The 22,136-nt window shown below is 59.2% G+C and overlaps 1 protein-coding gene across 8 annotated transcripts in view; it reads left to right on the top strand.

Annotated features, from left to right (window-relative positions):
* The first annotated feature begins 17,523 nt into the window (after positions 1-17,523).
* NCOR2 (nuclear receptor corepressor 2) overlaps positions 17,524-22,136 on the top strand; it is a 183,484-nt gene continuing 178,871 nt past the window's right edge. For all 8 annotated transcript variants that reach the window (XM_021698590.1, XM_021698586.1, XM_021698587.1 and 5 more), the window contains exon 1: positions 17,524-17,568. The gene's annotated coding sequence lies outside the window, so the exon portion shown is untranslated. The remainder of the gene's footprint in view (positions 17,569-22,136) is intronic.

Raw genomic sequence — 22,136 nt, 5'->3', positions numbered from 1 at the left:
ACGAGCCACAGGACTCTGCCTGATTCACATTTTCATCAAAGGCTAGACTCGACACTGTTGGGGTATGTTTTCACCGTGCAGGTGGCGGAACTGGGCGTGCCCCCAACACTCTAGGAGTGGAAGAAACTGAGTCATGGGACCCAGCAGTTGCTTTTGGACTTCAGGGTTTGTGGGGGTGGGCCGTAGGAGCAGTTTCCTCGAGGCCCAGATATTTGGAGCCTGTGGTCAGGAGAATAATGGTTTCTCCCACAGTTGTCCATGGCCTGGTCCCCAGCAATGGTGAATAATTGTCACAGGGCAAAGAGCTGCGGCCCTCGGGATTCGGGCTGCTCGTCAGCCGACCTTGAGCTGGGGAAGTTAGCCTGGATAATCCTGGTGGGCTCAAACTCCTCACGAGGGTCCTTAGAAGGAGGAAGTAGGAGGTCAGAGCCAGACCGAGACTGGAAGATGCCCTGCTGCTGGCTTTGAGGACGAAGGAAGGGGCATGGAGCCAAGCACCGCAGGCAGCCTCTGGAAGCTGGGAAAGGCGGGGAACGAATTCTCCTGTGGAGCCTCCAGAAGGAGCACAGCCCTGTCGACACATGGACTTCTAGCCCTGTTTTGGACTCCTGACTTCCAGAGCTGCGATAATAAATTTTATGCTGTTTTAAGCCACCGAGTTTGTGGTCATTTATTACAGCAACAGGAGGAAACTCATATGTGGCCTGCATCTGCCCTGAGAACCAGCAGCCAGGAGCAACGTGGTCATTTATTTATGTATTTAAAAAAAAGAGAGATTCATTTATTTACTTGAGAGAAAGAGTGCGAGCATTCGAGCAGGGAAGGGGCAGAGGGAGAGGGAGAGAGAATCCCAAGCAGGCTCCATGCTGAGTGCAGAGCCCGACATGGGGCTCGATCCCACGATCCCACAACCCTGAGGTCATGAGCTGACCCTGAGATCATGACCTGAGCCGAAATCAAAAGAGTCAGATGCTCAACTGACTGCACCACCGAGGCGCCCCACAGCATGGTCATTTAGATGCTGGTGCGTCCTGACTGCCCAGTGACCTTGGAGTCAGGCGACTGCTCCGAATCTTGGCCTTGACCTGGGGCTGTGGGTGAGGGACTCGGAGCCAAGAGAGGAAATTGCAAACTGTAAAGGGCCATGCTAGGGGAATAAATGAAAGACGAGAAAGATCTGGAAGCAGAGAGATGACCCTTTGGAAGCTTTGGAGAGGGGAAGGGGTGGTGTGAGGTAGGGATGTTGGTTTGTGTGTGTGTTTTCTTTTTTCTTAATTCCTTCAAATCCAGTGGGGGCACCTGGTCCCAGCGATGCCCAGAAAAATGATACGTCTCCAGCCTATCCGAAAACCCGTGACGAGCCATGGATGATTCTTCTGGGTGGCATCTCCCAAGGGGCAGGTGTTCTAGATTCTCGGAGCAGACAGGTGATGCCACACACTGCCTCCTTCCCGACTTTATTGAGAAGAGGAAGAAAATGGCCCATATCTTGGGCCCTGAAGGCCTCTGGGCCTGTGTCCAGAAACCTGAACCCTGCAATTAAATGAAACTAGATCCTTAGGTGGGGAGAGCTTCTCCTGCCCGAAGGGGCTCCAGAGACCAGGCCCTGGGGACCTGCTGCTGGTGGATGGACTGTGTGGGGTTTAGGGGCGGGGGCAGTGGGCAGAGAAGCTGCCTCAGGGAAAGGGGAGGGGGTGGGAAAGCACCAGCCAGCCTGGGTCCAAGAGGCTGGGCTCAGGGCCACCAGCTAAGCTAAGGTGGCTGCCTTTTATTAAAACAAAAAATTGCAGGTGACTTTCCGGTCACCCGAGTCCCCTCCTTGGAGGCCTCTACTTCTCAACTAGACATGTGCTCTTCTAATCCCATGTTTTCATGCTTCATGGGCCTCTGTGTGGATCCCTGCACGGCCCGGGGCCCTGTCTCGTCTCTGGGCTGGAAGAATGCACGCGGACGTGTTTTTCTGTGGGCCCTGCTCTTCAGTTTGCTATTAAGGTGAGCCGTAGGACTCTGCCAGTTTTATAGGTCAAAAGTGGTCGAATATTGACAGCTTTTATATAATTCAAGCTAGTAATTTCCTGTCCTTGCTTAGGTGGGCGGCGGAGCGGAGTGACTACACGCAGGGATTTTGATGGCTTGCGGGTTCCCATCCCTCCCCCGCCTCCACACTGCTCATGGCCTCTTACCAGCTGTGAGGCCCCGGGCACATTATTGTCTCTCCCTTGCCTCAGTTTCCCTATATGTAAAATGGGGATCGAAACACTACCTACATTCTAGATGTGTTTTAAAACCGGGTAGCTGTCGTCGTTATTACTATTATAATTTTTTTAAAATTAGGATTTTGCAGCATGTTGGTGCAGTTCGATCTAGTTGGTGGATTTTAACTTCTGTAGAGATAGTATTTTGTCATGGGGATATGTGACATATGATTGGTGTATTCCTCGGGATGCCACTTGAGTTGCTTGTGGCGTTTGGACAGACTTTCTCCCAGTGCCTCAGGGTGCTCACGTGCGTCCCATCTCCTCCATGTGTTCCTGGGACTGGAATCTTCGGCTTGTGGCCTTTCCAGACATTGCCAGTAGGCGCTGTCCCCAGGGGAAGGGGGGCTGCACTGCCCGACCCTCTCTGCTTTGGGGGGTGGGATCTCCCTATGGCCAAGCCCTGGGGTGGGGTGTGCGGTTTGATGGCTGCCTTACAAAAAAGACTTTTGGTTTTTAGAAGCAGAACAAACGTGTTCTCTGTTAAGTTGGAAAATTAAGAAACAAAAAGCCTGCACATAAAAAAATCCGACCACATTCCCACCCCCCGGAGAGGGAGCGTTGGCATCTTGGTGTACGTGGGTTTTGATGAAAAGGACCAGCTCTGATCACTGCTGCCCTGCAGTGACCATGGGGCGCGGGAACAGTGAAATATGGGGATTCTGCAGCCCCCACTCCAGACCCAGCAGGTCAGCATCCTCAGGGATCACGCAGGGATTTGGCAGCTCGGGGTGGGGCTTTGCATCAGCCGGATCTGGAACCTGCCTCTGCCTTGCCGTAGCTGTGGGACATGGCTCATGGAACCTCACCCCTCAGAACCCCATGATTTCATCTCCTTGCAGGGTTTTTGTGCAGCCCTGCACACAGTAGGTGCTCAGTTGATGCTTGAAGGGATGCAGTACAGTAGGGTCTCTCAACCTGGGCACTACTGACATTTGGGCCAGAAAATTCTGATCTAGGGGCTGTCCTGTGCATTCGAGGGTGTTGAGCAGCATCCCTGGTCTCTGCCCACCCAGTAGATGGTACCCCCCCGCATTGTGACAACCAGAAATGACTGCAAGACCAAGCCCTGGGGGGGGGGGCACAGTCGCCCCTCCAGGACCCCTGTGGTATATGATAGGACCTCAGAGAGGACTGTCTGGAAGGCAGAGAAGCCCCAGGACAGTTTTCCTTGGAGTCTATGCCCAGCGTGTAGATTTTCTTCATTCGGATGCTTTCGTTAAGTACCTACTGTGTGCTGGGAGCTGTCCTAGGTGCTACGATTCATCTGGGAACAAGGCAGGCAGGCGGCGCCCCCTTCTTGTTTGTCCCAGGCATAGCTGGACACTCTGCTCACTCACTCCGGCTCGGCCTTGGCATATGGTGGTGACTTAAGCCCCATTCCTGCCTTAGTCTCCCCCCTCTATGAGATGGGGGCAAAGGTTGTCCTGAGGGTTGCAGGTGACCCCATGAGGAACTCCGTCACCTTGGGCTGGCTGTTTCCTTTCCAGGCCTCAATGTCCCCACCTGGAGAGCAGGTGTTTGTGGTAGCACTGACCTGGGCTGCCGTGGGGATTAGCGAGTTCTTTGCTCAGGCATACGGCACACAGTAGGTGCTTTGTGACGGTGGGCAGATGATGTGTGCATAGACTCTGAAGGCCAAGTATGCAAGCATCTGCCCTTGGGTCATTGCAGCCAGCTGGGCAGGGGGTAGGCTGTGCTGGTGGAGTGCCCACGGCATCTTCTCTGTGCCTGGCCATGCGGGTGGGGGTCTCGGTGGGCGGGAGCTCAGCTGTCCTCCTCCCCAGGCCTGTAAGGAGCTGGCTCAGTGGAGATCCCTAAGGCGATTAAGTGGGTTCATTTGATCCTGAACGTGAACTTGAGCAGGCGGCTTATCTCTTGGAGATGAAAGCCAGGCAGGCGATGAGCCACCTGGCCCAGGCAGGGAGTTTGGGATTTTATCCTTCACTCTTTGCCCAGCTGGGGCCTGTGCTGGGGGCTTTTGGCCCACCTGCCTCCAGCCCCCTCAGCTGCATGTTCAGACTGTGTGCTTTTGATGCTGGTCTAAGAGGGGCGGGCACATGCCACAGTAATTTATTGGACCCTTTCAATCCCACTAGCTAGCAACGATCATCACTTTCCCCGTGTGACGGGCAAGCTGTTAAGGCTCAGAGAGGTCAGCTACCTTTCCCAGGGCCACACAGCATCCTGACACCCCCCCCCCCCCCCCCCCCCGCCGCCGCCAACAGTATTTGCAGTATATATGTGGAAAATCCCCTTTTATTCTTGGGCCCTGAAATTCCTCCTTCATGCAGTCTTGACTTTACACAGAATTAACAACAACAAGAAAAATCAGTGTAATACCCCAGTTGTAGTATAAAGGGAAATGGAAGGAAGATGCTGCTGGTTCCCACTCAGAATGAGTAAGTGCAGATTTGAGAGAAGTGAGCTCAGAAAGGTTTCGGTACCGGAAATATATGAAAGTGACTTAAAAAAAAAAATAAAGGCAAGTGTTTGGATTGGTTCTGGCAGGGTTTTTTTTTTAATGGCTGGGTCATTTGAAAATTGTGTGGGGAGGATGACTTTCGTGGCGTGGGCCTGTTTCCCCGGCTGAGTGGCCGTCGAAGGACCGCCGTGATCGCTGCTGTATGTTTCTGGCATGTTCCAAGACCCCCTCTGCCCTCACCGCAAGAAAACGGTGACAGTAACAGCAGTCAGATGACCACTTTGTTGCAGGCCCTTTGTGCAGTCAGGGTAATGCTGGCTCACCATAATGTGCTGGGGGAGTGGGACCCCCGCTGCGGAGACCCTCTCCGCTTTCCTACCCATAGTAACGAAGCCAATGACGGCAGACCGGGCCCCCATCTGCCTTGGATGTGTGCGGTAGCCTCCCCCTGGCGCCTGAATCCACTCTTGTCCCCCGGATCTGTCCTCCATGCTGCAGGCAGAGGGACCCTGTCTGAAGGAGGAGACTCTTCCGTGTCCGGCTCTGCAGGCCCTGCCTCCTCCTTGGAGGATAAAGCCAGAGGCCCCGGGGCCTGGGCGGCGCCTGCTGCATTCGCCCCTCTCCACACCCCGGCCTTTGCACTTGCTGCCCCCTGCCTGGCACGCTCCGTTGCTGCCACTGGGCTCAGATGTCATCCTTGGGAAGGCTCCCCACTTGCTGTCTGTAGTGAGTGTGAAGCCCCTCGGTGGCTTTATTCCCCCAGGTTTTGGTGGCCTTCCCACATCAGAGGTCACTTCCCAGGCAGCAGGTGCTGTGTCCGTCTTGTCCGCTGCTGGGCCCCCGGTGTCTGGAACGGGGCCAGGTCTCCATGGGCCTGATGTGGGGGGAAGGGGAGGACGGGTGCTGGACATGGGGCCCTTGTCCCTCAGTGGCTTCCAGCCTGTCTGGAACCGGCCGGACCGGTGCCTTCTCCTTCCTGCCCGGGGAGAGAGGCTCTGAGGGGGTCAGGGTGCAGATGGGGTCCGCGGGGTGATGTTGGCCCCAGGGTTCATTTGGCAATGCTGAAGATACTTCCGGTTGTCCCAAGGCGGGGTGGGGGGGGCGGGTGGTGCTTCAGGGGCCAGGGATGCTGTACACATCCTACAGGGCACGGAGCAGCCCCCACAGGGAACAGTGATCCGGCCCAAAGTGCCGGAACCTGGCGTCGGGCCTCAGGAGCTCAGCATCCAGGCTGTGCTCTGGGCGGGGGAGGGCCGGGCAGACCTAGGTCCCCTTTCCGTGCTGGATCCACAGTACTGTGGCCCAGAGTGTGCCCCCGAGCAGGGTGACTGGGCATCCCAGAGTTGCTCGTCGTTTCTGTTCCCAGCGCGGGGCGGCCGTCAGCTTGCATCGGTGACGTGTCCCCACACCTGCGGGGTTCCCACAGTCTGGCTGCTGTAGCTTCTCCCCCCCGCCCCCCCGGGGCTGAGAGCCAGTTGGAGGCACTGGGAACGCGGTTGCTGCGGTGGGAGCTCCCCCTGAAAGCATCCCTCCCAGTGCCCTTCTTTACCGATGGCGAGGCTGAGGCCCAGCGCCCGTGAGGAATTGGCCCTGGGTTGCACAGCACAGCAGGGCCTGGACCAGGGAGGCCCGAGGCCCCCGAGGGAGGGGACAGCAGCCCTGGGGCTCCCACCGTCCCCTCCCTCTGGCTAGCGGGCTCCTCCCACTGACCAGATTCCGTATCCCCTACTGTCATTTCGCTTACTTATTTTATAATTTGATGGATTTTTAAATCTTTTATGTCTATGTGTGTGTATGTATGTACTTTGTCATGTTGCGTTTCTGTATTATTTATAACACTTATTTTTCTTATTTTAAAACCATATTATTGATTTAGTCATACGATGAATACTAGTCAGTCAGAAACAGGAATGAAGCACTGGTACATTTATAATGCGGACAAACCTTGCAAACACGATGTGGAGTGAGAGGATCCAGACACAGAAGGCCACACGGTGTGTGACTCTGTTGATGAGAAATGTCCCGAACAAGCAAACTTGTAGAGGCGGGGTGCACATGAGTGGTTGCTGAAGCGGGGGGCTGGGGGTATGGTGGAGCGGGGTGACTGCCTGTGGGCAGGGGGCTCCCTTCCCTCTCAGGTCCAGGAGATGTTCTGGAACTAGGTGGGGGTTGTGGTTGCACAACACTGAATGTCATCGGTGCCGCTGAGTTGTTCACTTTATTTATTTTTAAAGATTTTATTTATTTATTTGAGAGAGGGAGGTAATGAGCAGGGGGAAGGCAGAGGGAGAAGCAGGCTCCCCGCTGAGCAGGGAGCCTGATATGGGGCTCGATCCCAGGAGCTTGGGATCATGACCTGAGCCGAAGGCAGACTCTTCACCGACTGAGCCCCCCAGGCACCCCTGAGTTGTTCACTTTATAATGGTTAATTTTATGTTACGTGAATTTCACCACATTAGAAAACCAGTCTGGGAACTGAAACAGACATGTATTTGTTGAGCTCTTACTGTATGCTAGGCACCATATGCATTTGCTTACGGAGTCTCTAAGTCAGCCCCAGGAGGTGAGAGTTTCTACCTCACAGGCTAGGGGCAGGCGCAGAGATGTTAAGCAGCCTGCCCAGGATGACACAGCCAGAAAGCAGTGGAGCCTGGGGCTGGGTCTGACGTCCCCACGTCTGGGGCCTGTCTCGGCTGAGCCCAGCCAGGAAAGTGGTAGAGGTCTGTGCGGGGGTCGGGCTAGCCTGCCTGCCTGCCCTCCAGCTGTGAATACCCCTGAGGGGCAGTGCTTTGCTGGGGCTGAGGGGCCCTGGGGAGCCCTGGGTTGGGGTGCACGTGGGTGGGACCCAGCAGCTCCGGGGCCGGTGTGCACCTTCTTGGGCCCTGAGAGGGACCCCAGGCACAGTGGCTGTTCTTTGTCCCCACCCCCACCGCGGCTACAGAAGCAGGAACTTTCCAGCACAGCGTTGGGTGCTGTGATTCAGCGTGGCTCACTCTGGGGAGCACGGGGGGGCCCCCCTGGGCTGTTTTCAGTTTCCGCTGAGTTTCTCGGTCTGACTCAGTGTTGCCCCTGGCCCCAGTGACCTGGGCTTCTGAACACCTGCTGAGCTGAGCTCCTGCTCATGGGAGCCGTCAGAAAGAACCAAGTTTGAGGCCGTCCCTCGCTGGCTTCCTTGGGCCTCGGTTTTCCCATCTGTGTAGTGGGGGCATGGAAGGAGGTGTTTATTGATGTTTCTCACATCGATCAGTGGATGTGAGGGGCCGCACAGGTCTGGGTATGTGTGGAGGGATTTGGTGCAGAAACAAGAGGCTAAAAGCCAGTAGAGGCTCTCGGGGGAGGCCCGCGCCCTGTACCCACCTCACCCATCCTCTCCATGGCAGACCTGGGTGGAGGGTGTGTGTGTCAGGGCCCTTCTGTTCTCCAGGACGACCAGCTGCCAAGCCCAGTGGGTGAATCAGTGATGGCCACTGAGCCTGCATCTCCCACCGGGTCCTGCTGTAGAGGCTGGGACGGAATCCTGTGCTCTGTGTCTTCTCATCCCGGCCGGGCTCCGGCGCTGAGGGTGGGTGTCCGAGGTGCTGGGGGAGTTGACTGACATCTGAGTAGGATTGGGGGCTGAGCTCCGGTCCCTGGGGAGGCCCAATGGCAAGCTTGCCCTGAGCCCCTGACCTGAGCTTGAACGGTGCAACCTGCTGGCCTACAGAGTAGTCCTGGCCTCATCCCTGCTTTATAGATGGGGAAACTGAGGTTTGCAGAAGCAAGGTGACTTCCTCAGGCTTTTCGGAATGGCAGGGCTGGAGTCTGAGCCTCAGCCAGCCTGATTTTCGCCGCTCTGGTTATTATTGTTTTGTAGCTGAGGAAACAGCCTCGGAGAAGTTGAGCCCCGAGCATGGAGTTGTCCAGCTAGAACCTGGGGTGAATCCAGGTGTCAGGCCAGGCCCCGGGCTTCAGGGACTCTGGGTATGGGCTCCCTTGCTGGGCCTTATCGTCCTGTCTGTGCAGTGAACACTGCCTCAAGGATTGTGTGGTCCCTCCTGGTGCACAGGTCACGGAGGCTGGGGCTGGGGCTGTTGTCCAGCACGCAGGCCAGTGGGGAGCATGCAGAGGGAGGCCCGGAGAGGGTGTGGGACAGCGGGACTGAGGACAGAGGGAGGAAGAGTGCAAGGACCCTGATCGTTCTCAGGACCACATCAGCGGGAACCGTCCTGCCTGCCCTGGGTTACTGGATTCCCTGGAATATCCCCTGGGCCCCGGGTGACAAATCTCTTTCGCCGTCTCTTGACCTGGACAATTAATTGCTGTGGCGATCGATGGCTCTATGACACCCCTGCTCTCCCAGGCAGCCCCCAGCCCCTCCCTGCGGCCACTAATGGCCCAGACCCCGCTCCAGGGTGGGGGGAACCTGGGGCCGGAGGCAGGGAAGGCTCTGCAGCGGTTTTTCTTCCAGCTGACCATCAGGATCCAGTGGCAGACAGCCTCTCTGGGGGGAACCCAGCTGCTGACATCTTGCGGTGCTTGCTTTGTGCTCTCGAAGGGGCAGAGACTGCATTATCTTTACAACGAGGGGGCCCCTGAAGGGCATCCAGAGGCTTCTGGAAGTTTCCACCCCATGCAGAGAGCCTGCTCTCTTGTCTCCTGCCCCACAGGGGGCTTCTGGGCTGGGGTATCCAGCAGAGGTAATGTTGTGTGGTTATAGCGGATGCCTGCATGCAAATCTCAGCTGTGGGAAGCCTGGGGGAGCTTTCTTGCCTCGCTGCCTCATTGCCTCCATCTGTAAAATGGGGAGGGCCATAGGGTGGTTGTAAGGATTAACCAGTTACTAGGCACAGAGGGCTGAGCAGTGTGCCTGGCACCGTGAAGCCCTCAGAAGGGGAGCTCCAGGTCCCTGTGGGCTGTCAGTGCCGGTGGTGGACAGACAGATGGATGGACAGATGGCTTCTCCACACTGGCGCCTCCACAGGCCTGGAGGAAAGCCCCTGGCCCTCCCGGCCTGGTCTGCGCCGACTGCCCTACCTCGGCCTGTGCTTGGCCGGGAGCCAGGCTGCCGAAGCCACACGCCTGGGCCCCCGCCTGCCCCCCCTTCCCTCCAGAAACAGTCGATATTCCGGCTCCTTCCTGGCGTCTGATTTCTCCATTCGGTTGCTGTCCCCAAAGATGGCCCCACACCCTGAGCGAGGAGATGGGCAGGAGGTTTCAGAGAAGCGTGTTTGGGGCCAAATTGGGGGTGTCGAGGGTACAGGATGGGGTGGCTGAGCATATGCCCAGGTTCTGATCTCCCCCCTCCCCCCGCCCCTCGAAGGCTGTGCAATCTCGTGGGGCTGCCGAACCTCTCTGGGCCTCGGTTTCTCCATCTTGGAAATGAGGTCAGGATCGTGCCCCCGCTTGCCGGGCTGTGAAGATGGCCCAGAGCCTGGCAGCAGGTGTCTGCCGAGGGGGTGTTGCCGTGAGGGCGACCAGTGTGGTGGTTTGCCTGACGCTGGTGCGGGCCTCTCTTGAGAGCCCAGACAGATGGACTTGGGGGCCGGGGGTGTGCAGGGCCGCATCAGGGCTGCTCCTCCCTTCTCTCCCTGACCGTGTGCCCCTCTTGCATGGACCTTGGGGCCCCTTGAGTGGGGCTGTGTCCCCTACCATTGGATGGGCTCTGTCCCCCTTTGGACGGAGCCGTGCGTCCCCCTCTGTGGGGCCCCCACCGCTCCTCCTCTTTGTCCTACCCAAGGCCCTGTCCACGTCCACCCACACCCCCTGGCCTGGCTGTGGCCGCCAGCGTCCTGGCGGGAGGGCCCCGTCTGGCGCGCGTGTGCCCCTGCCTCCTGTCGCTCGCAGTGTTTGCTGGCTGCCGCAGGCCGCTGGGGAATCAGAGACCTGGACAACTCGCGGTGATTGCCTCTCTGCAGCTCCTAGAAGAGCTGCCGCGGGCCGGCACGCCCCAGCTGTCACTTGAGAAGGAAAATGAAATGTCCCAGTGGCTTCTAAATGGAAGGGCCGCAGGGCCCGCCTCCCACTCCGGCCGTCTGGGCTGCTGGCCACCACAGCGGTGGGGACGGCCCACCCCAGGCCCCTGTTCACCTGATGCGACGAGATGTGCCAGGTGGCCCGGGTGGCTCCCCTAGGTCTTCCTCTGTGCCTCCTCCCACCCCAGAAGGCCTCAGGGCCCTGGCCTGGTGCCTGAAGCCCCCAGATCCAACCTGCGGGGACCACTTCTGGAGGTCATGCTTGCCCCGTGGGGGCCAGCGCCCGCCTCGTTGATGACCTCTGCAGAGCTGTCCGGCACGGCTCCCACTGCTGGCTGTTGGGGACCATATGGAGGCTCGCATGGGCACCCCTTCCCTTTCCTCGGAGGGCCAGGCCCCGCAGTGGTCCCCGGGCTCTGGGCGATTCTGTAGAACTTGCCCCGTGCTTGCTGAGGGGCTTGGAGATGGGAAGGCGGGGGCTGCAGGCGGAGCATCTCCCCCCTGAGCGCTGGCCCTGAGGGTCCCGCCTGGTCCCAGCCCTGCCTGCAGCTGCCCTGGGCAGGCGGCGATGCCTGGGGGCCGGGATGCTGCTGGTGAGTCGTCGCCCCTGCTCCTTGTAGGGTCCCAGTCTGTGTGTCTGTCCTGACCGTGGGGACCACGGAGGGACGTGGCAGTCGGCCGTGAGGTCCCCTCTTGGAGCCTCAGTCTGTCCATCGGGGAGCCAGGCAGCAGCAGCTCTAGAGAGAGGCTGCAGGAAGGATTAAGTTGGATCCGTGCTGCCTGGCCCAGAGTCTGAGCGAACACAGGGACAGGTTGCCCCTGACCGTGACATCCCTGATGCTCAGCCCCGGTGCAGGTTATGGCTGCCGGGGCTCCCATCCTGACTTCTCCACTCTCTGACTCAACCTCCCTGGGTCTCTGTTTTCTCATCAGTAAAGAACCCGCTGGAAGGGTTGTTGGATTTAGTAAGTAAAGGCTCGGCCTGGGGCTGCCACTGAGTAGCTGAGCGTTAGTTATGAGCACTGTTATTATTAGTTGTTGGTTTTGTGGCTGCTGTCAGATTGAATGTTGCAGGAGTGAGGGCTGCCTGGAGGAAGAGGGCTTGTACGCATGGTGGGATTCTGGTGGGTGTGGGGGGGGGGTTTGTATGTCGGGGGAGGGGATTGGTGGAAGACAGAAGGCAGACCCAGGGCCCCACTGTGTGCGTAGCCCCATGATGCACCCACTGTGTGCTGGACGCTGGGTTGGGTCTGTTGTGAGCTGGTTGGGCCCACTATGTGCCAGGCCCTCTCTCAGCCCTACCATCAGCTGCACCCCATGGTGTTGACTCACCTGTGTGTGCGCCCCTCCTGTGTACCCAGCTTCTTCTACTCTGAGCCTCGCCTTGCTGGTCCCACTCTGCATCTGGCTTTGGGTAGAGACTTGTGGCCTCAGGGAGGGATGGATCAGCTCCTTTCCTGGGGGACTCAGGGTCTTCTGGGGGTGGCCAGACAGAGCCTTTGGGCGGGGTGGCAGTGAGGGCCAGAACATGCCTGGACTGTCCAGAAAGGCTTACTCGTTGGGGGCAGGGGGAGGGGAGATGGCATGATAGAGCTGGGCTTTGAGGAATGTGTAGGAGATCTCTGGAGAGACCACTTGCTATCATCTGTACCAGGACAAGCTGCGGGCACAGACCTGTCCACTGTGGGCCTCAGTCTGCCTCACTGTGAAATGAGCACATTAGGGAGAAATTTGCTGGCGTCCTAGGAGAGTCAAGGAAGCGTCCAGTTCTAGCCCTTGTTCCATAAGTTTCCAGCTGAGACCCTTGGGACAGGGGTCCTCTCTCCCTTTCCCTGTTTCTCTTGGAGCACTGCTCTGAGTCCCCGAGCAGGGGGACGCGGTGAAAGTGCTTGCTGTGACGGTAAGTTTTTTGACCACTGATGCCGTGCTGTGCGCTGTTCTGTGTTGGCTTATTCAGCGGGCACCGCACCGTACATGGGGGTGGGGACACTGTGCCCAGCCCTCGAGTTACAGATGGGGCACAGGGAGACGAGTGGCTTGAGCAGGACTGGAACCCGGGCTGCCTCTGGCCCCACCTCGCCCATTGTCTGTGGGCACCGTGGGTGCTCTGTCAACACCTGTTCTCTCTCCTGCACCTCGAAAATGTGCCTTCCGGGGCCCTGACCACGGTGCTGCCCCTGCAGGGAAGGCCGGGAGGAGGCTGGGTTGGGAAAGAGGATTTGTTCCGTGTGTTCACGGGTGGGTGCTTGTAGGCTCCTGCTCCGGAAGCAGGTGGGGGTAAAGGCCTGGCGTCACACCACGGCCTCGAGGGGCCAGCAGGGTTGGGGACTTGCCCCTGGGTGGCCACGGTGGGGCCTGGTGGGAAAAGCCCGGAGGTGTTGGAGTCCAGCCAGCGCGGGCGTTGGAGTCCAGCCAGCGCGGGCGTTGGAGTCCAGCCAGCGATGCTTACCTGGCCCAGAGGCTGAGCCCTTAGGCTCTGACTTTAAGAGAGACTCCAGTGCAGGAGGAGGCCCGAGACTGGGCCTGGGCAGGAGGTTGCTACCTCCAAGAAGCCCTCGGGGATTGACCTAGACCTGTCCTCACCAACCCTGCCTCACACTGTTCCTACTCAGTTTTTTTTTTTTTTTTAAAGATTTTTTATTTATTTGAGAGAGAGAGAATGAGAGACAGAGAGCATGAGAAGGAGGAGGGTCAGAGGGAGAAGCAGACCCCCCGCTGAGCAGGGAGCCCGATGCGGGACTCGATCCCGGGATTCCAGGATCATGACCTGAGCCAAAGGCAGTCGCTGAACCGACTGAGCCACCCAGGCGCCCAGTTCCTACTCAGTTTTGTGTTAGATCACAGTGTGCCGCTCCAGCCCTGTGGCCTTGCCCTGGAGATAAAACCCAGGAGCCCTCTCCCTCCGGCTTTCCACCTCCTGGCCCTTCTGACTGCTTCCAGTTCAGCTGGTTCCCACTTCTAGGCCTTTGCATTTGCTGTGCCCTCCTCCCGGAGTGCCCTTCCTGCTTATCTCTGCAGGGCCAGCTGCTCCTAGACCTACAGCCCCTGTCTCCGGTGTCACCTCCTGGGGAGACCATCCCTGCCCCGCCCCCCACACCCTTCATTGCAGGTTCTCTCTGGTTTATGCCCGTCACTGCTCTTTGAAGTCACCCTGTTCATTTACTGATGCGCCTGTGGGGCGTGTGGGTGTGGGTGGGCGTGCCCGTGTCCCCTGGAGCCCGGGGCGTTTGTGTTCATGGCTGCATCCCTGTGCAAGGGCTTTGTCAAGCTTGTGACTGGCTGGAGGGTGACGGTGTCCTGGTCGAAGTGAAACAGCCACCTTGGGGTTTGAATTCGGCTGGCTCTGTCCTCTCTGGGCTCTGTGGCCTTGGGCAGATGGACACGTTGGGCCAGCCTCTGTGGCGGGGGTGATCTGGACGGGCTTCCCAGAGGAGGAAAAGGTGGTGCTTGTGCTCCTTCTGGGAGGGCAGAGGAGGAGAGCGAGGGTGCATTTGGCAGAGGCCTGAAGGGGCTTGTTGCGGGGCTGGGGGGATGAGTCTCAGCCCACGGGCCTTGGGGTTCACTGGCGTCCTTGAGCTGGAGTTGCGGTGGGTTTGGGAGAAGGAGCCCTCCTCGGATCTGCTTTGCCGGGAAACAAATCTGGCCAGCCCCTGGGAGAAGAGGAGGACAGGAAGGGGCTGGAACTCAGCATCTGTGGCCTGGGCCAGCCCAGGGCGGCCAGGGGAGCGGAGGAGGAAGGGCGCCCAGTCCCCCCATGCGCTCAGTGAGTGAAGCCTTCACGGATGTGAGCGAGCTCGAGGTGCCCTTGAGCAGGGACCAGGGTGAGAGCACGTGAGGGGATGAGGCGGTGAGCCAGTGTGCGCACGGGCGTGAACTAGTGTGTCAGCACGGCTGAGGGGCGTGGAGCATGGCTGGGCCCCCGAGGCTGTTGGGCGGAGGACCCAGGGCACAGGGAGGTCCTGGGGACATGCAGCTCTGTCCAGGGAGGTGCGAGCCCCGTCCATGCTGGGGGAACTCGAGCAACGGCCTCCCCGGCTGCCCTGCCTCGTGTTCTGGCTCCCAAGACCCAAAGGGTGTGATCCTGTGTTCAGATCGCAGCTCCTTCACTTTCTGGTGGTGTGACCTTGGGTGAATTACCTCCACTCTCTGAGCCTCAGCTGCCTGGGCTGGAAAGCAGAGGTCCTGGGGGGTCATGAGGATTACACGAGTGCCCGTGAGAAGCTGTTGGAACACAGACAGGGTGCAGGGGGCTCTGTTTCTCTTCTCCCTCCCCTACCCAGAGCTGACCAGGGCTCCCTGACCCCGGTCCAGGCTGGCCACCCAGCTCCCCCCCTCCCTCCCTGCTTGCCTGGTGGATTCTCCGTGCGGGGTGCTCCGTCCCATCCACTTCTCCGGCCTCTGCCCGGGACCCTCCTGGGCTGGTGCCAGAGCCTCCCCTTGGTCCCCGGCTTCTACCCTCCACTGCTCGGCTGCAATGCTCTCTCCAAATCCCAGTGGGAGCCTGTTCCTTCTGGGCATGCAGAGCCCTCCCGAGGGTCTCACCGCTCTGGGAGTAAAGCTGCTGTCTGCCGGGCTCTTTGTGACCGGCCGTGTCTGCCTGAGTTCGCACGTGTGGCTCCAAGTTCCTTGCTACCTCAGGCCTTGGTCCTCTGTTCTCGGCTCCCACCCGCCCCCCCACCCCTGTGTCCTCTCCTGGGAAGCCCGGGTGAATTCTCTAGGCTGGGAACTGCTCTCTGGACTTGCGTGTTGCTCAGTCATTGCTGGGAGATGGCCCAGGGCCGTGTCACCCTGGGGCGGGCCGGGCTGGTCCTGACCCCCTGCTGCCGGGTGCTCTGTGTCTGGGGATTGCAGAGGAACTGGCTGGAGCTGGGAGAAGCTGCACAGAAGATGGGGTCTGAGCCCCCAGCTGTGGCCTGGGGAGAGCGCCCACTGGGCCTGACCCTGCCCGAGCCCTTTACGGGGCTTTTGGGAACCCAGTTCTGTATGGCTATGGGGACGTGCCTGGGCCCTCCGTGTTCCCAGCCTTCCCGCGGGGGGCCTGTCTCTGGAGCCTCTGTAGATGGCAGGACCAAGGGCCAAGCCTGGGGGCATCGTAATGAAAAAAAACTCAACAACAAAAAAGAAGGGGATGAAAAGATAGGGTGGGGTTGTCCCCCTTCAGCCACCCTCAGCTGCCCCTTTTAGGGCCCTTTGGGATCTGAAGCTCCTGGAGCTTCGCCACCAGCCCGTGGGTAGGGGTAATGGTAGCGCCCGGCGGTAACTGAGCACTTGTGGTGTGCAAGCATTTTACATCCACTCTGAGGCCCCTGCATTTACCACCGTCCCCACTTCAGAGATGGGGATACTGAGGCTCGGGAGGCGAAGCGACTCATCCAAGGGTGCACAGCTAGGAAGGGCAGAGTCCCTATTTGAACCCAGGGAGCCTGGCTGCGGAGCCCGAGCCCTGCATGGAGCTGTCCCCAGCGCTGTGAGAGCGGGCGTCCCCGCTTGCACAGGAGGAGAAGGGGGTCCTGGAAGGCCCACTGGATATCGAGATGTCGGCGTATGAGCCTGCCATGGAGACATCGTGGGGAGTGGGCCCATTTTCTGGATGGGAAGTCTGAGCTCAGAGCTTGCTGGGGGCTTGCCCAAGGTCACAGCTGTTAGTGGGACCAGAGCCAGCTTTCTGGACTCTCTGCCCAGTGCTCTGCCCACTGTACTATTTCTTTACGTTTTTTTTTCTTGTGTAAAAGCTAACACAATAACACAAAAACACATGGGTGCAGATGAATGAATAATTATAAAGTGGACACCATGTCGCCCCCCGCCTTGGCCCCCGGGGTGATCAGCATCCTGGCTTTTTGTAAGAATCTCCTTTCTGTTCTGGGGTGACCACCTCTGTGGTCTTCTCTACAGGTGAGAATTGAGTTTTGCCTTTCCCAGAATCGTGTGCATGGAATGAGGGCGCGTGGAGCCGCGTGCAGCCCTTTGAGCCTGGTGTCGGTGCTCGGCACAAGAGCCCGAGGTCCCTGCCCCTGATTGTGTGCACCCCTACTTTGTTACTGGGGATGAGCGGTATTCTGGGGTGCACCTGTTGGTGGACGGCTGGATTGTTCTCAGTTCTTTTGTGAGCTGTGGATTCATTTCTCTTGCGGAATGGCCCGGGGTGGGATTTCTGGATGCCGTGGTCACGAGACACTTGGTGTCTGTCTGTCTTTAAGCTTAGCCTTCCAGGTGGGTGTGCGGTGGCCCCTGATGGCTGTAACTTGCGCTTTCCCTATGATGAGTGAAATCGAGCACTTTTTCATGTTCTCATGGGCCATTTGTATATTGACTTTTGTGAAGTGCCGTCAAGCCTTTGGTCCGTTTTTCTGTTGGGTTGACTGGCTCTCTCCTGTTTCTTTGCGGGTGTCCTTTATATATTCCGGACACGAGTTTCCACCTGACTGTTTCTGACTTGAATGGTGATGCGGAAATTCTTCAGTGAGAATAGCGGGTGCGCTCCTTCAGGGGTCCCCCGCGTGTTCACAGGGCCCTCTGGGAAATTCATGGGGGGCTTCACAGTGACACCGTGATCTGGGCCCCCAGCTCCTTGGTGGCCCTGCTGATTGTAACCACACAGCCCAGGTTGGAGTCCCAGCTCTGTGACTTCCTGGGGGGGTCTGACGGGGGAGGGGGGCAGGAGACTTTGATCCTCTGAGCCTCAGTGTCCCTCTCTGTCACTTGTGGTAGAGTGCCCGCCTCGCCAGGCTGTGGCAGGGAAGTGCTTGGCCTAACGCATCCAGCGCCCCAGGCACAGACCAGTGGGCCGCGCCATCCCTACCCACACATTGACGTGGCCATGCCATACTTAGCTCATGTGTGGAGGCTGCTGACTTTTTACTAACGAGACTCGTATTTTCCTCCTGCAGGACTCCCGGGCTCTTTGAGGACTCGGCGTTGCTGGAGGCCGTTTCTGGTAGGTTCATGGCTGTCCCCACTCTCTGTCTCCAGCAGATTCAGCTTGCTGGGACCTTCTCGTGGGCGGGGGCGGGAATTTCTGGGGAAGCCAGACTCCTCCTGCTGGATGGGGTTGGGGGCCCAGTGTGACCTGGTGGGGTGGGATCCGGTGCCCCAGAGTTGCTTGGGGGACTTGGGGGCCCCTGGGGATGGGATATGATGCCCGAGAGAAGGGGCGGTCCTTGACAGTGTGGGTGTGGGATGGTGGGGCTCATGGGCACGTTGCTTCTGTGGTGTGAAGGTGGCCGCAGGCATGGGGAGGAAGAGGCCTGTGGAAAGGCCCACGTGTTGGGGTGGCGGGTGCTGGAGGACGTCCTCGGGCTGGACCCCTGTGTGCCGCCGTGGCCGTGGTACCAGTGGGAGACAGCGGACCCATGTTCCAAACCTGGCAGTGCTGTGCTCGTGCTGGGCGCCCAGGGCAACTCCCTGCACCTCCCTCTGCCTCCACTTCCCGACCTGTAAACTGGGGGCCCCACCAGTGTCCCCTCGTAGTGTGTCAGTGACGACGAAAGGAGCTTAGAACAGAGCCTGGCATGGTCGGAGCAGGTGCTCAACAAGCTGATGTCACAGCTAGTCCTTTCCCTGTGTGGGTCTCACAGCAACGCCTCCCCCCCACCCCAAACGGGCTGCCATCCTCGTTTTACAAACAAGGAAACTGAGGCACAGGTGGGTCACCTGTCCTGAGTCTCAGCTGGAAACTAAGACCTGGGACTTGAACCCTTTGTTGACCCTCCCAGGGAACCTGGCAGATTCTTCCCCAACATGCGCATTTGGCAGCAAGCAGACTAAGGCCCATATTGGGCAGGTCTGTGCCCACTGCCCGCCCTCCACCTGGTACATTGGACGGCGGGGCCTCTCCCACACCAGGGGGACTGGGGAGGGGTCATATGGGCACAGGCAGGGTTTGGGATGTCAAGGGAGAGGGAAGGCGGTCCAGGAACGGGTCATGCATGGTGGACAAAAGCTTGGAGCTGGGAATTCGGACATTGGCCTGGCTGGTGCACAGTGTCTTTTGTATTACACTGATTTTTAACTAGGAGAGGCACAGTGCTCCTGAGCCGGGATTCTGGGGCCTGGCTGCCTGCGTGCAGGTCTCTCTTGGCCACTTATAATCTGCGTGACTCCGGGCAAGGCCCTTTGCCACCCTTTGCCTCAATTTTCCCATCTATAAAATGGGGATGCATCCATATCTCCCTGCCCACCGCCCCCCCCGGCCCCCAAGGATTGGTGATGAGTGGATTGTTGCCAAGATTTCTGTGTTTTTGTAGTTTTTTTAAGCAGCTGGGAGACTTGTCGCAGAGGGAGCTGAATCCACGGCCCCTTCTCCCTGTGCCTGGTCCCCATCCCTGGAGTCATGGGGCTTGGTTTGGGGAGGACATCCTGCTGACCAAGACCTGGCAAAGACTAAGGCCAGGTCCTGGGAGACCCTGGTGGGCATGACAGGGACACTCCATTCCCCTCCCTGAGAGTTGGAAGATTTGGAGACCTAGTGGAGGATGCCTCCCAGAGGGGTTGTGGGGAGGGGGTCCTGGGTCACGAGGTGAGCACCCAGCCCCAGCCCATGCCCTGGAGGAAGGAGTGTCAGTCGGGGTGGCCTCCTAGAATTGGCAGCTAGCCGGGCTCCGTGGCTCCGTGGCTCCGTGGCACTGAACACGGGTCTGCCTGCTAAGGCTCCAGAGATGGGGCATAGGCTTCTGTAAGCATGTGGTGCTTAGCAGGTGGTAAGTGCTAGTTCGCTGTTCCCCTGTCTTTCTTTAACTCTTACTGACAGAGGTGTTCTTTTGGGAGGTGAGGAGGGAGCGTCAGCCGGGCCCGGTCCCTAAGGAGGGTCTGAGGGGGGCTGAGCGGCCAGCAGAGCCCCCAGCCTGACTGGCAACTTCCATGGCAGGGCTGAGATCAGGCACTCTGGGCTCCCAAGCACCTCTCAGCTTTGTCCCCCCCTCCAATCAGAGCCATACTGGGTGTCGGTGGGGACCTGGGAGGGACAGCTGGGGTCCCCTGTGCAGCCCCATTCTGCATAGGGGTAAACTGAGGCTGAGAGGCAGTTAGGGGGAGTTTCAGTCCTTGTTCCTGATACCCAGCCCTAGGCTGATGTCCTGGCTTCCCTGGTGGTTCTGCAGCAGGTGGGCCTCCCGCAGACCTGGGCGCGAGTCCACTTCTGTGCCTCAGTTTCCTCAACTGTAAAATGGGTGTCCTACAGGGTCATTGAGGGCATTGCTGGGCTCACAGCAGGGCTCAGCATGTTCTGACTCAGACCTGGCTGCTAGCAAGAGGTTTTTTTCCTTTTCAGAATATATTCATTCACAGAACAATTATTCCTAAAGCACCTACTGTGTGTCAGGTGCTGTTCCAGGTGGTGGAGAAGGAGCTGTGAATAGGGTCGACCAGCATCCGGTCCTCCCTGGGTGAGGCAGATAGTAAGCAAGTCACATCCGCACAGTGTGTCCTGTGGGCATGGGCATGACGAACCAGCAGAGGAAGGGGTTTGGGAAGTGTATGGGTGGGCTGGGGGATGCAGTTGCAAATTGGGGGGGGGAGTCAGGGTGGTCCCACTTGCGAAGGTGATGTTTGAGCAAAGACCTGCAGGAGGGGAGGAAGGGAGCATGCAGGTCTCTGGAGGAAGGGTGTCCCAGGCAGAGGGAACAGCTCATTCGAAGGCTCCGAGGCTGTGTGGAATGGGCCTCTTGGTTTTCAGGAGACCGTGTGAGGTATGGGTGGGGTTTCCTTGGGGCAGGCCTCTCTCTTTTCCCCCTGCCCCCTCCCCTCCAGGAAGCAGGAGGGTTAAACAGGCTTGTAGGGTGCCTGCCGCCTGAGCCGGGCCCTGCACCCCATGCGGTAGGTCTCATCTTGGAGGTGGGAGGTGTGGGCGACCCTGGTGGTTGTTGCCCCACGGTGAGGAGCCCAGCCAGGTTTGGGTGCCTCTGAAGTTGAAGGAAGGCAGCCTTGCCCCGGCGGGGGGGGTTCCCTTCCTCCTCCTCCTCTGCCTCTTAGTCCTCCATCAATCTGCCTTACTGGCCTAATGGGGAGCCTTCCTCCCATGGCTGAGTTATCTGCTTGTCATGCCGTGGCCCACCCGAGGACGATAAAAGGGCTTTTTGTCTGCAAGCACTTAGCTTCCTCCTCTGGGGCGATCCATCACCTCTGAGGAAGGAGGGAGGCAGACAGATGGGGGAGGGGGCAGAGGGGGTCCCAGGAGCCCCCCTGGCAGGGCCCAAGTGGCTCCTCAGCCCAGAGACAAGGCCTGTCTGGGGACAGGCAGGGGCAGCTGGGAGGGGGGCATGGGGGGGCGCGGAGAGAGGCGCCGTCTGGACCCTTTGCCCCGCAGCTCCCGTTGGCAGCTCGAGGGCCTTTCTGAGCCCCTCACCTGAGGTGGTCTGGTGGGGCCAGAGCCGGGGCTGGGGGAGTAGCCATTTCTGAAATAAGAGGTAGCAGGGGAGATGTCGGAAGGCCAGGGAGGACCAGGGTCCAGGACGGGAATGTGACAGTGGCAGAAACACTCGCCGCACTCCCGTCGCCTGAGACCCCCTTCTAAGCACCTCGTAGGATTATCTCATTTAACAGAGCGACCCCGTGAGATGGGGACTGTTGTGTCCTGTTCTATAGGTGAGGCAGTCAAGGCACAGGGAGTTGATGTGATGTCCCCAAGCGTGCAGGTGGGGAGGGCTTGAACTCAGGGAGCCCGGCTCTGGAGACCCTGTGCTGGTGTTCGTCACTGCAGGACGTGGCCCCCAAGCCAGGTGGAGGTCTTGACCTGGGTGGCGGGGGAGGGGGGCTCCTGGCATCCCAGGTGGGGAAGCTGTGAGAGCCCGGGCGCAGGGGGCAGGTGGGGTTTGCCCTTGCGGTGTGGTGCGTGGTGGTGTACAGATGACGGGCGAGGGCTTGGGTCTGGGTGGAGGCTGATCGCAGGTGGGGGACTGGGGCAGCCAGGCTTTCTGGGTACCTTGGGGAAGAAGATCTGGACCAAGTATCCTGCGGGCAGACGAGTGTGCAGGTGTGTATGCTAGGAGATTGCGGGGGAAGGTTTGTGGGGCTCAGCCCTGCAGAATCACACCTCTCTGAACCCCGTTTGCTCCATCTTGGGGCAGCAGGTCCACTGGCTTTGTCCCTGGTTGGGCGGGGCCGCGTCCCTCCACTGGGTGGAGGAGGTGAGCACATGGGGGTTCTCTGCCTTGGGCAAGCTGTCCCTCCCCCTGCTTTCCTTCCTTCCCCTCCTCCCCCTGCCCCTCGCTCCATTCCCCTCCATCTCTCCCTTCCCCTCCTCCCCCTCCTCCCTCCATAACTCCCTCCTCCTTCCCTCCCCTTCCCACAACCCCCCTCCTTCTCCCCACAGGCCACCCTCAAATGACAGCAATTAATGGTGCCTCTGATGGCGGGCTGGGAGGACTGGGCTGACAGTTGAGCGTGTCTGCCTGTGGCTGGCCCTCTAATCGGGCCCGGGGGACGCCCCCTCCTGCCATGGCTCCCAGGCGCCGCCTGCCCGCTCCATCACTCACAGGGTAGCAGGGAGCAGGGCTGCCCTTGGCGGGC

Source organism: Neomonachus schauinslandi, chromosome 14, assembly GCF_002201575.2.
Source record: "Neomonachus schauinslandi chromosome 14, ASM220157v2, whole genome shotgun sequence".
Lineage (NCBI taxonomy): Eukaryota > Metazoa > Chordata > Mammalia > Carnivora > Phocidae > Neomonachus > Neomonachus schauinslandi.
This window is presented reverse-complemented; position numbering and strand designations above follow the sequence as displayed.